Source organism: Papio anubis, chromosome 9, assembly GCF_008728515.1.
Source record: "Papio anubis isolate 15944 chromosome 9, Panubis1.0, whole genome shotgun sequence".
In the NCBI taxonomy this organism is placed as follows: Eukaryota; Metazoa; Chordata; class Mammalia; order Primates; family Cercopithecidae; genus Papio; species Papio anubis.
The window spans coordinates 119,301,686-119,319,873 of NC_044984.1; the positions used below are offsets into that span (position 1 = coordinate 119,301,686).

Consider the following 18,188-nt stretch of genomic DNA (forward strand, 5'->3'; position numbering starts at 1 on the left):
TGAGAAGGAGTTTGTTTCAACAGTGTATTTATGGTTCCCAAGAACTGAGGATAAAGTTTCTGAAATACTAGCCGGAGGATGTCCCTCTTCGAGAAAAAGAGAAAAAGAACACCGCAGTTACCCCAGCTTTGTTATTTATGTAACAATAGCAGGGCATTTGAGTTCTTTCTCTTTTCATCCTACTTCCACTCCCCACACTAACATTTCTAATCACTAACATTTCTCTTGTTTTGATGTTTTTTGCATCCTTTCATTCTCCCCATCTGAGGTGGGTAGAATTGTGTCCCTCCAAAAAATGATATGCCCAAGTCCTAGGCCCCTGGTCCCTGTGATTGCAGCCTTATTTGGAAACAGGGTCTTTGCAGATGCAATTAAATCAAGAGGAGGGCCTGCAGGATTCGGGCGGGCCCTGATCCAATAGGAAAGGGGTCCTTATAAGAAGAGGGACATCGGGCTGGACGCGGTGGCTCACGCCTGTAATCCCACACTTTGAGAGGCCGAGTCGGGCGGATCACCTGAGGTCAGGAGTTCGAGACCAGCCTGCCCAACATGGCGAAACCCCGTCTCTACTAAAAATACAACAAATTAGCTGGGCATGGTGGCAGGTGCCTGTAATCGCAGCTACTCAGGAGGCTGAGGCAGGAGAATCATTAGAACCCGGGAGGCGGAGGTTGCAGTGAGCCAAGATTGCGCCATTGCACTCCAGCCTGGGCAACAAGAGCGAAACGGCGTCTCAAAAAAAAGAAGAAGAAGAAGAAGATCTTGTCACAGAGGCACATACAAAATGTCATGTGCCATCGAGGCAGAGATTGCAGTGCTGTATCTACAAGCCAAGAAATACCGGGGGCTGCTGGCCCTCAGAGGTTGAAGGAGGCAGCAAGGCTCCTCCCCACCCCAGGCTTCAGAGGGCTCTACTGACACCTTCGTTTCTGATTTCTGCCCTCCAGAAAGGTAAGAAATGCATTTCTGTTGTTCTAAGCCACCCAGTTGGTGGCACTTTGTCCCGCAGCCCCACAGGACTGACGTACCCTCTCCACCCTCTTCCTTTAGCCCAGCGAGAGTTCTTGCGCTTGGGCAAACAGCAGAGCCACCTGGAGGTTTAGTGGAACCCAGAGGGCTGGCCCCACCCCTGGAGCGCCTGATTCAGTAGGTCTGGGTGGGCCTGATAACTGCATTTTCAGCAAGTTTCCTGAGCTCGCTGGTGCTGCTGGTCTGCGGACCACACTTTGAGAACTGCTGATCCAGATCACACCATCTCCTGCCTGGATGACAGCTCCAGTCCCCTAACTGGCCAGAACCCTCTCCCCTCCCCCCTTCCCCCTCCACCGGCAGGCAGGCTGAGCTTCCTAAAACACCTAGGAAATAGTCACTCCCCAATGTACAACCTCCAGGGGCCTCTCACGGTCTGCAGGACAAAGTCCAAACACCTTCGCAGGCCACTGCAGTTGCCTGGTCTCAGCTGGGGTGCTCAACACAGACTCCCCACCCACCCCCAGGCACAGGAAGGAGGGAGAAAGAGATGCTTTCAAGAATTGTTTTTGTTTTAATTTATCAAACAATTGTGAATAGATATAGTGTTAGTTTGCTAGGGTTGCCATACAAAGCACCACAAACCCGGTAGCTTAAAGCAACAGAAAGCCGGGCACAGTAGCTCATACCTGCAATCCCAGGTCTTGGGGAGGCCGAGGTGGGAGGATCACTTGAGTCCAGGAGTTCAAGAGCAGCCTGGACAACATGGCCAAACCCCATCTCTACAAAAAATGCAAAAATTACCCAGGTGTGGTGGTGCATGGCTGTACTCCCAGCTCCTTGGGAGGCTGAGGTGGGAGGATTACCTGAACCCAGGGAAGTTGAGGCCGCAGTGAGCTGAGATTGTGCCACTGCATTCTAGCCTGGGTGACAGAGTGAGACTGTCTCAAAAAAATAAAAATATATAAATAAACAGAAAGTTTACTCTCTGGAAGTTCTGGAGGCTGGAAGTCTGAGATGGGGATGTCTGCAGGGCCACGCTCCCTCTGAAGGCTCCGAGGCTCCTTCCTCGCTCTTCCAGCTTCCAGGGGGCTGGCTGGCAATCCTCGGGGCTCCTTGGCTTGCAGACGCCTCTGAGGTCATGGGGCCATCATCCCTGAGTCTGACACCATCCTTCCCGTGTACATCTGTGTTCACAAGATGGCTCTGCTCTTACAAGGACGCCAGTCCTGTTGGATTAGGGGCCCAACCTGCTCCAGCAGGATGTCACTCATCTGCAATGACCCTACTTCCAAATGAAGTCACATTCTCAGGTATCAAAGGACAGGGCTTCAGCCTATCTTTTTGGGAACACAATTCAACCCATGACAGATTTTATTTTTCTTTTGAGACAGGGTCTGGTTCTGTCGCCCAGGCTGGAGTGCAGTGGCACAATCGCAGCTCACTGCAGCCTTGACCTCCTGGGCTCCAGCAATCCTCCCGCCTCAGCTTCCCGAGTAGCTGGGACCACAGAGATGCACACCATGCCCAGTTTTTTTGCTTTTTTTTTTTTAGATAGAGTTTCACTCTTGCTGCCTAGGCTGGAGTGCAGTGGCGCCATCTCAGCTCACTGCAACCTCCGCCTCCTGGGTTCAAGTGATTCTCCTGCCTCAGCCTCCCAAGTAGCTGGGATTACAGGCACCCACCACTACACCTGGCTAATTTTTGGTATTTTTAGTAGAGACGGGGTTTCACCCTGTCGGCCAGGCTGGTCTCAAACTCCTGACCTCAGGTGATCTGCCCGCCTCGGTCTCCCAAAGTGCTGGGATTACATGAACCGCTGTGCCTGGCCTGTTTTTTTATTATTGTTTGTAGAGACAGGGTCTTCCTATGTTGCCCAGGCTGGTCTCCAGCTCCTGGGCTCAAGTGAACCTCCCACCTCTGCCTCCCAAAATGCTGGGATTATAGGTATGTGCCCCTGCACCTTGTCCCATGGCAGATATTGATCATAATAATAGCTAATATTCATCAAGACTGAACTTCATGCATGGCAGTGTTCTAACTGTTTTACATTTTAATTCATTGAATCCCCACATTCACCTCTGGAGTTAGAACCAATATTATGTCTACTTTTCAGATGAGGAAACTGAGGCACAGAGAAATAAAGTAACTTGTTCAAGGTCACACAGGGACACAGGGAGGGAGTAACCAGGCCCGAATTTGAACCTGAGTTGTCAGATGCTGGAGTCTGAGCTTCACAAAATCCAAGAGAAACAGAACGAACAGAAAGGCCTATTAGATGAAAGCGAGGCCCTCCCTCACCCCTGACACCTGTTCTCCTCTTGCAAAATTTGGAAAACATTTGGTGATTAATGTTCTGCAAAAGCAAAGAGTAGAGAGTACGAGATCATCAAAGCACTGTCAGACTGGCTTTTACCCACCTCACTGTGGAGTGGGCGGATTATTTTGAATTCCAGCGGAGCGGTGGGGTCCTTCCTTATCTTCAGGGGATACGTTCCAAGATCCCTAGTGGACGCCTGAGACCTGAGATAGCACTGAACCCAGTATAGACTGTTTTTCCCCATGATAAAATTTAATTTATAATTTAGGCACAGTAAGAGATTAACAACAATAACTAATAATAAAATAGGCCATGCGCAGTAGCTCACGCCTGTAATCCCAACACTTTGGGAGGCCGAGGCAGGCAGATCACTTGAGGCCAGGAGTTCAAGACCAGTCTGGCCAACATAGCAAAACCCTGTCTCTACTAAAAATACAAAAATTAGCTGGACTTAGTGACACATGCCTATAATCCCAGCTACTCAGGAGGCTGAGGCAGGAGAATAGCTTGAACCCAGGAGGCAGAGATTACAGTGAGCTGAGATCATGCCACTGCACTCCAGCCTGGGCAACAGAGTGAGACTCTGTCTCAAAATAAATAAATACATAAATAAAACCAGGTAAAACATTGAAATATATATATACACTATGTGTGTGTATATATATATACACACACACACAATATATATAATTATATAGATATACATAATTATTTTTAGAGATGGGGCCTCGCTCTGTCACCCAGGCTGGAGTGCAATGATGCGATCATAGCTCACTGTAGCCTCTACATCCTGGGCTCAAGCGATCCTCTCAGTTCAGCCCTCAGAGTAGCTAGGACGGGACTACAGGTGCACGCCTCCATGCCTGGCTGATTTTTTTTTTTTTTAAACAGAGTCTTGCTCTGTCACCCAGGCTGGAATGCAGTGGAGCGATCTCTGTTCACTGCAACCTCCACCTCCTGGGTTCAAGTGATCCTCGTGCCTCAATCTCCCAAGTAGCTGGGATTGTAGGCGCCTGCTACCACACCAGCTGACATTTCTTTATATTTGTAGTAGAGACAGGGTTTTGCCATGTTGGCCAGGCTGGTCTCAAACCCCTGGCCTCAAGTGATCTACCTACCTTGGCCTCCCAAAGCACTGAGATTACAGGCATGAGCTGTCATGCCTGGTCTGATTTTTTTTTTTTTTTAATTTTGTTGAGATGGGGTCTTGCTGTGTTTACCAGGGTGGTCTCGAATTCCTGGCCTCAAGCAATCCTCCCACCTCAGCCTGCCAAAATGCTGGGATTACTGGCATGAGCCACAGTGCCTGACCCCCTCGTTATTTTTTATTTCTAAAATTTTCCTGGCAATTTTCCATTATTCACATCTTTTGGTGAACTTGGGCACCATTTTCTCAAACCTCCCAAAATGTTGTGTTGGTATTTTAATGGGGATTGCATGGATTTCTAGTTAAATTTAGCAAGCTCTTGGCATCTTTCCAAAGCTGATTCTTCCTCTCTAAGAAGAAAGATTGTATTCCCATGAATGTAGGTCTCTTTTTATATTTCAACAATAGTATAATTTTTTTAAAGGTTTTTACGTTTGTATCCTCTACACTCCTTGGGAAGTTTGTTGTTAAATATTTTATCATTACAGTTGCGATTGTAAACAAGATCTTTTCTTTCATTAGAAGTAAAGTGGCTGGGCGCGGTGGCTCACGCCTGTAATCCTAGCACTTTGGAAGGCTGAGGCGAGCGGATCACAAGGTCAAGAGATTGAGACCATCCTGGCCAATACGGCAAAACCCCGTCTCTACTAAAAATACAAAAATTAGCCGGGTGCAGTGCTGCACACCTGTAATCTCAGCTACTTGGGAGGCTGAGACAGGAGAATCACTTGAACCCAGGAGGCAGAGGAGGTTGCAGTGAGCTGAGATTGTGCCCCTGCACTGCAGCCTAGGCAACAGAGCGAGACTCAGTCTCAAAAAAAAAAAAAAAAAAAAGTAAAAATCAAAGTTGTATAAAAAGGGCCAGGTACAGTGGCTCACACCTGTAATCCCAGCACTTCAAGAGGCCGAGGTGGGCAAATCACCTGAGGTCAGGAGTTTGAGACCAGCCTGGCCAACATGGTGAAACCCTGTCTCTACTAAAAATACAAAAATTAGCTGGGCATGGTGGCGGGCACCTGTAGTCCCAGCTACTTGGGAGGCTGAGACAGGAGAATCACTTGAACCTGGGAGGCGGAGGTTGCAGTGAGCCAAGATCACACCACTATACTCCACCTGGGTGACAGAGCAAGACTCTGTCTCAAAAAATAAAAAGTTGTCTAAAAAGGTGAAAGCCACCTGTATTAGGGTATATGTTGAGCTCCTAAGAGACCCCAAATACAGTGGCTCTAACAAATTAGAAACGTATTCCTCTCTCCCTTAACATTGCAGAGGTGGCTACTAGTCTAAGAAGGCAGGAGATTCACCTCCATGTGGTCACCCAGGGACCCAGGGACCCAGCATCCAGCTGCTCCACCATCCCCAGGGACAGAGCTGGCTTCTCGAACCCTGTCCATGTTCCAGCTCAAAGAGAGTGGGAAAGGTTAGAAGGTTAGGAGCTTCCCTTCTAACCATGTGGCCTGGAAGTATTCCCATCACATCATCTACCTGTATCTTATAGGCCAGAACATAATCTCGAGGTCACACCTAGCTTCAGTGGAAGCTGGAAAACATCACCTCTAGCTGGGTGACGTATGCCCCTCTGGAACTTTAGGGACTCTAAAACTAAAAAGAAAAGAGAAATATGAGCCAGGCGTCGCGCCTGTAATTCCAGCACTTTGGGAAGGAGTCAGCCTGGCCAAGATGGTGAAACCCCGTTTCTACTAAAAATACAAAAATTAGCCAGGCGTGGTGGCGGGCGCCTGTAATCCCAGCTACTCGGGAGGCTGAGGCAGAAAATTGCTTGAACCCAGGAGGCGGAGGTTGCAGTGAGCCAAGATCACGCCGCTGCACTCTAGCCTGGGCAACAGAGCGAGATTCTGTCTCAAAAAAAAAAAAGAAAAGAAAAAAGGAATATGGTAATTGGGGAGCAATTAAAAAATCTTCCCCACACTGTCCCACTTTCGGCCTCACCCTTATCAATAACTGGCACACTGTAGACACAAACTGCAGATAGAAATTTTATGATGGGTTCTGGATTCTTCCTGTGGTCTCATTTCCATGTTCTTTGGAGTTTCTGAAAAATAAAGAACTGAACTTAGAGTTTTTCCCAGCATCGAGCTGACAGGAGGAACTGAGTTCTTATTAAGTGGAACAAAACAAGAACTCTTGTATTCCCACAGAACAGACGCTAATGCTGTTCAGAGAAAATGGCTTTCTCCTTTAAAAAATAACCTCTTTGGGGCCAGGTTATGGTGGCACATGCCTGTAATCCCAGCACTTTGGGAGGTTGAGACAGGAGGATCACTTGAGCCCGGGAGTTTGAGACCAGCCTGGGCAGCACAGTGAGACCCCTTCTGTACAAAAAATACAAAATACAAAAATAAGCCGGGTGTGGTGGTGCATGCCTGTGGTCCCAGCTACTCAGGAGGCTGAGGTGGGAGGATCACTTGAGCCCGGGAGGTAGAGGTTGCAGCAAGCTATGATCACACCACTGCAATCCAGCCTGGGCGACAGAGCAAGACCCTCTATCAAAAGAACAACAACAACAAAAAGAAATAACCTCTCAAATCAAGACAGAGCTGGCTGGGCACGGTGGCTCACACCTGTAATCCCAGCACTTTGGGAGGCCAAGGCGGGAGGATTACCTGAGGTCGGGAATTTGAGACCAGCCTGGTTAACATGGTGAAACTCCATCTCTACTAAAAATACAAAATTAACCGGGCGTGGTGGCGCATGCCTGTAATCCCAGCTATTCAGGAGGCTGAGGCAGGAGAATCACCTGAACCCGGGAGGCAGAGGTTGCGGTGAGCTGAGATCGTGCCATTGCACTCCAGCCTGGGCAATAAAGAGTGAAACTCCGTCTTAAAAAAAAAAAAATCAAGACAGAGCCTTCATAAACCTTCATGAAAGGAGGGCCGAGGAGCATGGCTGGGATCTTTCCCAGCATGCGGGCTGTGTTCCTCCCAGCAGTCTTTAGGAATTATCCACTCCAACTCCCTTGTCTTACCAATGGGGATACTGAGGCCCCCAGAGACCACTCATAGCCAAGGTTCATTTTGCATAAAAACAAATTGCACAATTGTCTGTGGAAATGTTACATTAGAAAACTCAAAGAAAATCACCGGAAAGCTATACAGCAAACTGGTAATAGAGGTTGCCTCTGGGGAGGGAAGTCAAGGCAGGGCAAGACTTACTTTTTGCCAAAACCCCTTTTATACGTAGTGATGGCTTTCTTTTCTCTCTCTGTCTCCCTGTCTCTCTCTCTCTTTCTCTCTCTCTCCCTCTTTTTATTTTTATTTTTATTTTATTTTTATTGTATTTTTATTTTTATTTTTGAGATGGAGTCTCGCACTGTCGCCTGGGCTGGTGTACAGTGGTGCGATCTCAGCTCACTACAACCTCTGCGCCTCCCAGGTTCAAACAATTCTCCTGCCTCAGCCTCCTGAGTAGCTGAGACTACAGGCATATGCCACCATGCCCGGCTAATTTTTTGTATTTTTAGTAGAGACGGGGTTTCACGCCGGGCGCGGTGGCTCAAGCCTGTAATCCCAGCACTTTGGGAGGCTGAGACGGGCGGATCACAAGGTCAGGAGATCGAGACTATCCTGGCTAACACGGTGAAACCCCGTCTCTACTAAAAAATACAAAAAACTAGCCGAGCGAGGTGGCGGGCGCCTGTGGTCCCAGCTACTCCGGAGGCTGAGGCAGGAGAATGGCGTAAACCCGGGAGGCGGAGCTTGCAGTGAGCTGAGATCCGGCCACTGCACTCCAGCCTGGGCGACAGAGCCAGACTCAGTCTCAAAAAAAAAAAAAAAAAAAAAAAGAGACGGGGTTTCACTATGTTGGCCAGGCTGGTCTCAAACTCCTGATCTCGTGCCATTTAAAATGGCAAGAAGTTTATTGTGATGGCTCATGCCTACAATCCCAGCATTTTGGGAGGCCAAGGTAGATATAGCACTTGATATGAGTTCAAGACCAGCCTGGGCAACATAGTAAGACTCTTCCTCGGGAAGACCCACCTCGGCCTCCCAAAGTGCTGAGATTACAGGCGTGAGCCACTGTGCCCGGCCCTCTCTGCCTCTCTTGAGATAGGGTCTGGCTGTGTCGCACAGGCTGGAGTGCAGTGGTGTGATCTGGGGCGTCAATGCAACCTCTGCCTCCCGGGTTCAAGAGATCCACCTCAGCCTCCCAGGTAGCTGGGACAACAGGTGTTCGCCACCACACCTGGCTAATTTTTTTAAAACTTTTTATAGAGACAGGGTCTTGCCATGTTGCCCAGACTAGATTCACACTCCTGGACTCAAGTGATCCTCCTGCTTTGGCCTCCCAAAGTACCGGGATTACAGGCATTAGCCACCATGCCTGGTCAGGGATGGTTTTAAAGCATTTATGAATTCTGTAATCCTACCACTTTGGGAAACTGAGGGGGGTGGATCACTGAGGTCAGGAGTTCGAGACCAGCCTGGCCAACATGGCAAAACCCTGTCTCTACCAAAACTACAAAAAATCAGCCGGGGGTGGTGGCACACACCTGTAGTCTCAGCTACTTGGGAGGCTGAGGCAGGAAAATTGCTTAAACCTGGGAGGTGGAGGCTGCAGTGAGCAAGATCACACCACTGCCCTCCAGTCTGGGCAACAGAGCAAGACTCCGGTTCAAAAAAAAAAACACTTGTGAATTCTTTAACATTTCTTCATAAAAAGGCAGAGCCTACTATGCATCAAAGGACACAATCAACAGAATTCCTTCTTCGGAATGGGAGAAATTATTTGCAAATCATATATCTAACAAAGGATGAATATGCTAAAACTCATCAACAAATAACCTAATTTTTAAAATGGCAAAAAGTTTATTGTGATGGCTCATGCCTACAATCCCAGCACTTTGGGAGGCCAAGGTAGATAGAGCACTTGATATGAGTTCAAGACCAGCCTGGGCAACATAGCAAGAATCCATCTTTCCAAAAAATGAAAAAATTAGCCAGGTGTGATGGTGAGTGCTGTAGTCCCAGCTACAGGCTGAGGCAGGAGGATCACTTGAGCCTGGGAGACTGAAGCTGCAGTGAGCCGTGAGCAGCCACTGCACCCCAGCCTGGATGACAAAGCAAGGCCCTATCTCAAAAACAAACAAACAAACAAAAAGCAACATGGCGGGGGCAGGTGTGGTGGCTCATGCCTCTCATCCCAGCACTTTGGGAGGCTGATGTGGGAGGATCGCTTGAACTCAGGAGTTTGAGACCAGCCTGGCCAACATAGTGAAAGCCCCATCTCTATAAAAATACAAAGAAAATTAGCTGGGTGTGGTGGTGTGTGCCTGTGGTCCCAGCTACCCAGGAGGCTGAGGTGGAGGTTGCAGTGAGCCAAGATCACACCACTGTACTCTAGCCTGGGCGACAGAGCGAGAACCTGACTCACAAAAAAAAAAAAAGAAAGAAAGAAAAAGCAGGAGGGGGCAAAATACTTGAATAGTCTTGTCTCCAAAGATGATATACAAATGGCCAATAAGCAAATGAAAAGATGAACATCACTCATAACCAGAAAAATACGAATTGAAACCACAGTAAGATATCATCTCACACCCGTCCACAGGGCTACTTCCAAAAACCAAAAAGTAGGCCGAGTGCAGTGGCTCATGCCTGTAATCCCAGCACTTTGGGAGGCTGAGGTGGGAGGATCACTTGAGGCCAAGAGTTTGAGACCAGCCTGGGCAACATGGCAAGATGCCGTCTGTACCAAAAAAATATAAAAATCAGCCAGGCATGGTGGCATGCACCTGTAGTCTCAAATTCTCTTGAGGCTGAGGCAGGAGGATCACTTGAGCCCGGGAGGTTGAAGCTGCAGTGAACCGAGATGGCGTCACTGCACTCCAGCCTGTGCAACAGAGCAAGACCCTGCCTCAAGAAAAAAAAATAAATTAAATTACATTACATTACATTAAAAAGTGGCCGATCGCAATGGATCACACCTACAATCCTAGCACTTTGGGAAGCCAAAGTGGGAGGATCACTCAAGCCCAGGAGTTCGACACCAGCCTGGCCAACATGGTGAAACCCGTCTCTACTAAAAATACAAAAGTTAGCTGGGCATGATGGTGGGTGCCTATAATCCCAGCTACTCGGGGGGCTGAGGCAGGAGAATCACTTGAACCTGGGAGGCAGAGGCTTCAGTGAGCCGAGATCATGCCACTGCACTCCAGCCTGGGCAACAGAGCAAGACTCCCTCTCAAAAAAAAAAATTAATTAAAAAGTGGCATTTAGTATATTCACAGTGTTGTATAACCACCACCTCTACCTAGTTTCAGACATTTTTATCACCCCAAAATAAAACCCTGTACCCATTAAACACTCCCTCCTCATTCCCCTCCTCCAGCCTCTGGCAGCCACTCGTCTGCTTTCTGTCTCTGTGCGTCTGCCTGTTCTGGATATTTCCCATAAATAAAGTCATACAATATGTGACCTTTTTGTCTCTTCTTGTATTTAAAAAATCAACTATTGTTGACATTTGAAAACTTGTTTATGTTCCCACCCAACTACCATTCCTATTACTCCATCTTGAGAACTAATTAAGAAGGTTTGAAGTTAGGAAGGATGCTTTGGGAAGATAACAAGACTCAAAACTATAACAGAAATAGCTCACCAACATAGAAAAAAATATATTATTATTCATTCATTATTTAGTCTACACGTATTTATTGAGCACCTACTATCGTCAAGCACTGTTCTGGGCACTGGGATACAGCGGTGAAACAGACGAGGCCCCTGCTTGTGGAGAATGCTGGAGACTTAAGTAAATACCAGGGGGCCAAAAGGGCTAAGTAAAGAAGTAAAACAGATAGTAGGATTAGGCAGGACCTGATGGCAACCTTAGGTTGGGAGGCCAGGGAAGGCCTCTCTGAGTTAAACTAACCTGGAAATGACAAAATAGGCCTGCTACTCAAAGCTGGGAAAAGATTTGCAGGCAGAGGAAACAGTACATGAAAATGTCAAGAGCCTGGGAGACTGAGGCTTCATATCCTTTAACTGGTGGTCAAGGGAAGGGGAGGGAGGGAACAGTGCCCTCAGGGAGGACAGCAGTGTTTTCTGTAGCCACGATGCCAACAGTAGAGGGAAGCGACCTCTCCCTTGGTGTAGGTAAAGCTGGGAATTGGCAACATGTTTCTGGAGGACAGATTGGCAACAGTCAGAAAGTTTTAAAATTTGCAAACTGCTGGGTGTGGTGGCTCTTGCCTATAATCCCAACACTTTGGGAGGCTGATGTGTGGGTGGATTGCTTGAGCCCAGGAGTTTGAGACCAGCCTGGACAACATGGTGAGACCCTCATCTCTATAAAATAGTTAAAAATTAGCCAGGTGTGATGGTGCGTGCTTGTGGTCCCAGCCACTGGGGAGGCTGAGGCTGGAGAGTCACTTGAGCCCAGGGCAGTTGAGGCTGCAGTGAGCTGTGATCGCACCACTGCACTCCAGCTTGGGGGACAGAGTGGAACCTTATCTCAAAAAAAAAAAATATATATATATATATATATATATATACATGCTCTGAACTAGCTCTGAGCTTCCATTTGTAGGATACTCAAGCGACAATGAAATGAGGACAATAAGGGAACAGCTAAGAAAGGAGCGGCTTAGAGTCTGCCTGGGGTGGGGCCTGGGTTGGTCAAGAAGCTTTCTGTTAGCTACTGTAACAAATCATGAACATAGTGACTTAAAACAACACAAATTGGTTATCTTCTCATTGTCTTTCATTTCTGGAGGTCAGAAGTCCAAAACGGTTCTACCTGGCTAAAGTTAAGGAGTCTGCAGGGCTGCATCCCTTCTGGAAGCTCTAAGGGACAATCCGTTTCTTCACCTTTTTCAGCTTCTAGAGGTCGCCTGCACTCCTTGGCTCATAGCCCCCTCCTCCACCCACAAAGCGCATCACTCTAGCCGCTGCCTCTGTCTCCACGTCACCTTCTTCCCCAAGACTGACTACTGTGTCCCTCTCATAAGGACCCTTGTGGTTACATCAACCCACCAGGTAAGCCCCAGGTCATCTCCCAATCTTGGCACCTTTGATTTAATCCCAGAGCAACACAGTCACAGGTCCCAGAAAATTAGGATGCAGGCATCTTTGGAGGGGCCATTGTTCAACCTACCACAGAGGGCCTCTTTGATGGGTAAAATCTGAGTCAAAACCAAATAACTGAGAAAAAGTCATCCATGAGAGCAGAGCATTCTGGGTAGGGGTGGGCAGCAAGTGCAAAGGGCCTGTGGCAGGAGCTGGTTTGGCAGTTGGAGCACAGACTGTGAGACAGACAGTGGCACCAGGGACGGGCCCAGGGCAGCTAGACCTTGTGGTCTGCAGTGAGGTATCATCTTTCCTTCTGCTCAGGTTGTGATGAGTGTGATGAAAAACAAAATCAGAGTCATGTGGAAGACAGAGACGGTGTGGGAGGAACAACAGATAGGACAGTCTTGGAGTCTCTCCAAGGAAATGACTTTGACCTCAGACCTGAGTGGTCGGGGGGCAAGGATCGGGAGGCCCTGGTCCTGTTGGGCCTTGTAGCCTTCACAGAGGAAGTTGCATTTTTTGTGTGTGCGTTGGGAAGAAGCAGTTAATGGGGTTTAAGTAGGGATGGGGCAGGAGTCGTGTGCAAGCTTTAAGGGAATCCCTGGCTGCTGTGCAGAGAGTGGCGGAGATTCAAGGATGAGCTGAAAGTCTCTATATTGAGAAGTTTTGCTCATCAAAATCAGAAAGGAAGGGGAAGAAAACAGTTTGGCAGTTCATCAACAAGTTTAACGTACGGGGAGTTTCTCTGAACCTATTCTGGCTCACGGTCTGCTTGATTGAAACAAAAAAAAAAGAAAAGAAAAAGAATCAAGTTATATATAGCATCACCATATGACCCAGCAATTCCACTCCTAGGTATACATCCAAGAGAACTGAAAACAGGCACTCAAATACCTGTCTGTGCATGTTCATAGCAACAGTATTCATAACAGCAAAAAGCAAAAATACACATCACATCATACTCATTCATTTTTAACCATTTAAAAAACTATTTGGGAGACAACTCGAATACCCATCAATGGATGAGAAAATGTGGTCTGTCCATACCATGGAATGTGATTCAGCCATAAAAAGAAATGAAATACTGGCTGGCCATGTGGCTTACACCTCTAATCTCAGCACTTTGGGAGGCTGAAGCAGGAGGATCACTTAAGGTCAGGAGTTCAAGACTAGCCTGGCCAACACAGAGAGACCTCCCTCTTAAAAAAAATTTTTTTTAAAACATTGATACATACCACACCATGGATGGACCTTGAAAATATGATGCTAAATGAGAAGTCAGGGCCAGGCACAATGGCTCACGCCTGTAATCCCAGCACTTTGGGAGGCTGAGGTGGGCAGATCACCTGAGATCAGGAGTTCGAGACTATCCTGACCAACATGGCAAAACCCCATCTCTACTAAAAATACAAAAAAATTAACCAGGCATGGTGGCAGGCGCCTGTAGTCCCAGCTACTCAGGTGGCTGAGGCAGGAGAATCACTTGAACCCAGGAGGCGGAGGCTGCAGTGAGCTGAGATCACACCGCTGCACTCCAGCCTGGGTGACAGAGCAAGACTCTGTCTCAAAAAAAAAAAAAAAAGTGAGAGAAGCCAGAAACAAAACGCCACACAATGCAAGATTCCATTGATAGGAAATCTCCAGAGTAAGCATATCCATAGACAGAACACAGAGGGGCTCATGCCTGTTATCTCTGCACTTTGGGAGGCTGAGGCAGGAGGATTGTTCGAGGCCAGGGATTTGAGGCTGCAGTGAGCTATGATTGCACCACTACACTCCAGCCTAGATGACAGATCAAGACCGTGTCTAAAAAACAAAAGAAAAAGAGACAGAAAACAGATTGGTATTTGCCAGGGACTGGGGAGAGGGGGAAATAGGAGGTGACTCGTAATAGGTGCAGGGGTTTCCTTTGGGGGTGAAGGAATGTTCTGGAACTAGATGGAGGAGGTGGTTGCATAACATTGTCCTAAATGCGACTGAACTGTACACTTCAAAATGGTTAAAATGGTGATTTTTTTTTAATGACGAGTTCTATGTTATGGGTATTTTATCACAGTTTTTAAAGGACGGAGGAGATGGAGGGGTGCAGGGAGGGAGTGGGGAACGGTGGCACCGCCTGCGGGTACCACACTCCATGCCCACTTCCCTTAGGTGATGCCAGCACCCGGCTAGGAGTGAGTCACCTCCCCACTCCCCCTTGTGGCTGCCTTGTGTTTTTGTGGCGGCCTTGGGGAGAACTGGGGTGCCAAGACAGCCTCCATATGCTTGAGAGATGCTCTGGCTTCTGGGCCATGGACTCTCAATTTAGGTTCGGTAACATTTCACCAGGGCCATTGCCAGCCCCTAATTCAGCGTGGTGCCCGTGAGCACGCACAGAAACCTCCCCACGCTGGGAGGGGGCACTGCTCCACCTTCAGGGAACATTTTAGAAGCCCCCCAAATGGAAGACTCAACAATTGCTTCCTGTTTCTGCCTGCTTTCTAAACACTTTGCCATGTCTTACCACCATGCCCATAGTTTTTAACCATTCTATCCACTCGTATGTGTGACACTAAGGGCATTCACATTGCTGTGCAACCATTGCCACCATTCATCTCCAGAACGGTTTCATCTTCCCAAACTGAAACTCGGTCCCCATTTTCATCTTGCAAAACTACAACTCCATACCCATTAACAAATTTCCTGTTTAGAAAAAAGTGCGGTTTGCTATCAGCACTCATTTAATTTCACGCTCTTTGAGGCTGAAGCAAATGTGACTGATTTTCAGTGTGAAAATAAAATATAAAAAGTGTTCTTGGCTGGGTGCAGTGGCTCACGCCTGTAATCCCAGCACTTTGGGAGTCCGAGACTGGTGGATAGATTGAGGTCAGGAGTTCAAGACCAGCCTGACCAATATGGTGAAACCCCGTCTCTACTCAAAATACAAAAATTAGCCAGGTGTGGTGGCAGGCACCTGTAATCCCAGCAACTCGGGAGGCTAAGGCAGGAGAATTGCTTGAACCCGGGAGGTGGAGGTTGCAGTGAGCCGAGATTGTGCCACTGAACTCCAGCCTGTGTAACAGAACGAAGTGCTGGGATTATAGGCTGAGCCACTGTGCCTGGCCTACACTGGTGGACTTTTAGGGTTGTTTTTTAGAGTTGTTTTCTGATTTCGGCTGTGAGCATGGGCACACCATAATTCTCTTTATTTTCTTTTTTTTTCTGGAGACGGAGTCATGCTCTGTCTCTCAGACTGGAGTGCAGTGGTACGATCTCAACTCACTGCAACCCCTGCCTACTGGGTTCAAGCAATTCTCCTGCCTCAGCCTCCTAAGTAGCTGGGATTACAGGTGCATGCCATCACGCCCAGCTAATTTTTGTATTTTTAGTAGAGACAGGGTTTCACCATGTTGGGCAGGTTGGTCTCAAACTCCTGCCCTTGTGATCAGCACACCTCGGCCTCCCAAAGTTGTGGGATTACAAGTGTGAGCCACTGCACCCGGCTATAATTCTTTTCAATGTTACACACTTCGGCTAAGTCGCCAGGGTTGTCCCTCTGTGGCTGCATGAATCTTAGATTCCAGGAGCAAATCAGTACATCAGCCACTGAGGTTGGGGCAAGTGAAAAAGGACAGCCCTGCCGGCTGGGTGCAGTAGCTCACATCTGTCATCCCAGCACTTTGGGAGGCCGAGACAGGAGGATCACTTGAGCCCGGGAGTTCCAGATCAGCCCAGGCAACATAGCAAGACCCCATCTCTACAGTCCCTTATTTGTTAAATGAACAAATAAACTGCACAGTTAAATGAACAAACTGCACAATTACTTTATAACAAAATTACCTTTGAGAAATATTATAATTTTGTAAACAGTGACAGCCAGGCCCTCTTGCAGCTTGTCATAGCTTCTGCCGTTCCACATCCAATTCCGTCTTTCTCTCCGCATCCACCATAGCTAATAATTAGCAACATGAGCTCAGTGCAAACGACAGATGAGGCAATCATTACAAACATTAGATGCCCTCCTGGAGGGCAAAGTCCCCACGTCCCCAGCTGAGATCCCAAGGGCTTCAAGAAGTGTTTTCCACATGGAAAGTGACTTTGTCAAGTGAAATAATCAATGAGGTCCTTATTGTGTGAGGGAACACAGAACAATTTTTAAGGTAAAACTATCACCGGGCACGATGGCTCGTACCTGTAATCCTAGCACTTTGGGAGGCCGAGTCGGGTGGATCACCTGAGGTTAGGAGTTCAAGACCAGCCTGACCAACAAGGAGAAGCCCCATCTCTTCTAAAAATACAAAATTAGTTGGGCATGGTGGCGGGCGCCTGTAATCCCAGCTACTCCGGAGGCTGAGGCAGGAGAATCACTTGAACCCGGGAGGCAGAGGTTGCAGTGAGCCGAGATCACGCCATTGCACTCCAGCCTGGGCAACAAGAGTGAAACTCCATCCCCCCTAAAAAAAAAAAAAAACAAACAACTATCGTGAGATACTTTAATTCACCTAGCAGATAAATAGGCAAAGATCAGAGTGTGAGAAGCTCCTTGTGTTGTTAGGGTGTGGAGAAGCAGGCACTGCTGGCTGCTGTTGGTAGAAGGGTAAATTTGTGTAACCTCTTCGGAGGAAAATTTGACAAAGCCTGTCTAAATTTGAAATGCATATGGCCTTTGACCCAGCAAGTTTGCTTTGAGAAGTTATCTTTCAGATATATATGCACACAAAGGCAAAAATCTATGGATAAATATAGCCAGCCGGATACAGTGGCTCACATCTGTAATCCCAGCACTTTGGGAGGCTGAGGTGCGCCAATCACTTGAGCTCCGGAGTTTGAGACCAGCCTGGGCAACATAGTGCTACTCCATCTCTACGAAAAATACAAAAATTTAGCCAGGCATGGTGGTGCATGCCTGTAGTCCCATCTACTTGGAAGGCTAAGGTAGGAGGAGCACTTGAGCCCGGGAGGTCGAGGCTACAGTGAGCCGTGATCATGCCACAGCTCTCCAGCCTGGGCGACAGAGCAAGACTTTGTCTCAAAAAATAATAATAACAATAACAAATAAAATACTTGTGCTCACTTTGGCAGCACATATGCTAAAATTGGAATGATACAGAGTAGTTTAGCATGGCCCCTGTTTAAATTTTAAAAAAAGAAATAGCCTTGACTGGGTGATGTGGTTCATGCCTATTATCCCAGCACTTAGGGAGGCCGAGGCAGGCAGGCATTTGAGATCAGCCTGAGCAACATGGTGAAGCCCCGTCTCTACACAAAATACAAAGTTAGCTGGGCATGGTGGCGCATGTCTGTAGTCCCAGCTACTTGGGAGAAAGAAGTGGAAAGAAGTGGGAGGATCGCTTGAACCCAGGAGGTGGAGGTTGCAGTGAGCCAAGATCACACCACTGCACTCCACCTTGGGAGACAGTGAGACCCAATCTCAAAAAGAATAAAAAAGAAAAAGAAAGAGAATAGCTTTCATTGCAGTGGTTTTAGTAGCACCATACTGGAAGCAAGCTGAATATCCAGCAGGAAGGGATTGCTAGCTGAAGTGTGGTCCATCTACACCGGCACCATCCGATAGAGCTTTCTGCAGTGATGGAAGTGGCCTGTGTCGCCACCCAGTACAGTGGCTCCAGTCATGTGTCTCCACCGAGCATATGAAATGTGGCCAGTACACCTGAGGGACTAACTTTATTTAATTTTAATTAATTTAAATTTAGCTGGCTGTGGTGCTGCACACCTATAGTCCCAGCGACTC

At 47.7% G+C, this 18,188-nt stretch overlaps 1 pseudogene; it reads left to right on the forward strand.

Moving 5' to 3' along the window:
• The first annotated feature begins 17,502 nt into the window (after nt 1-17,502).
• LOC116269020 lies at nt 17,503-17,602 on the forward strand (annotated as a pseudogene).
• Nucleotides 17,603-18,188: the final 586 nt, after the last annotated feature.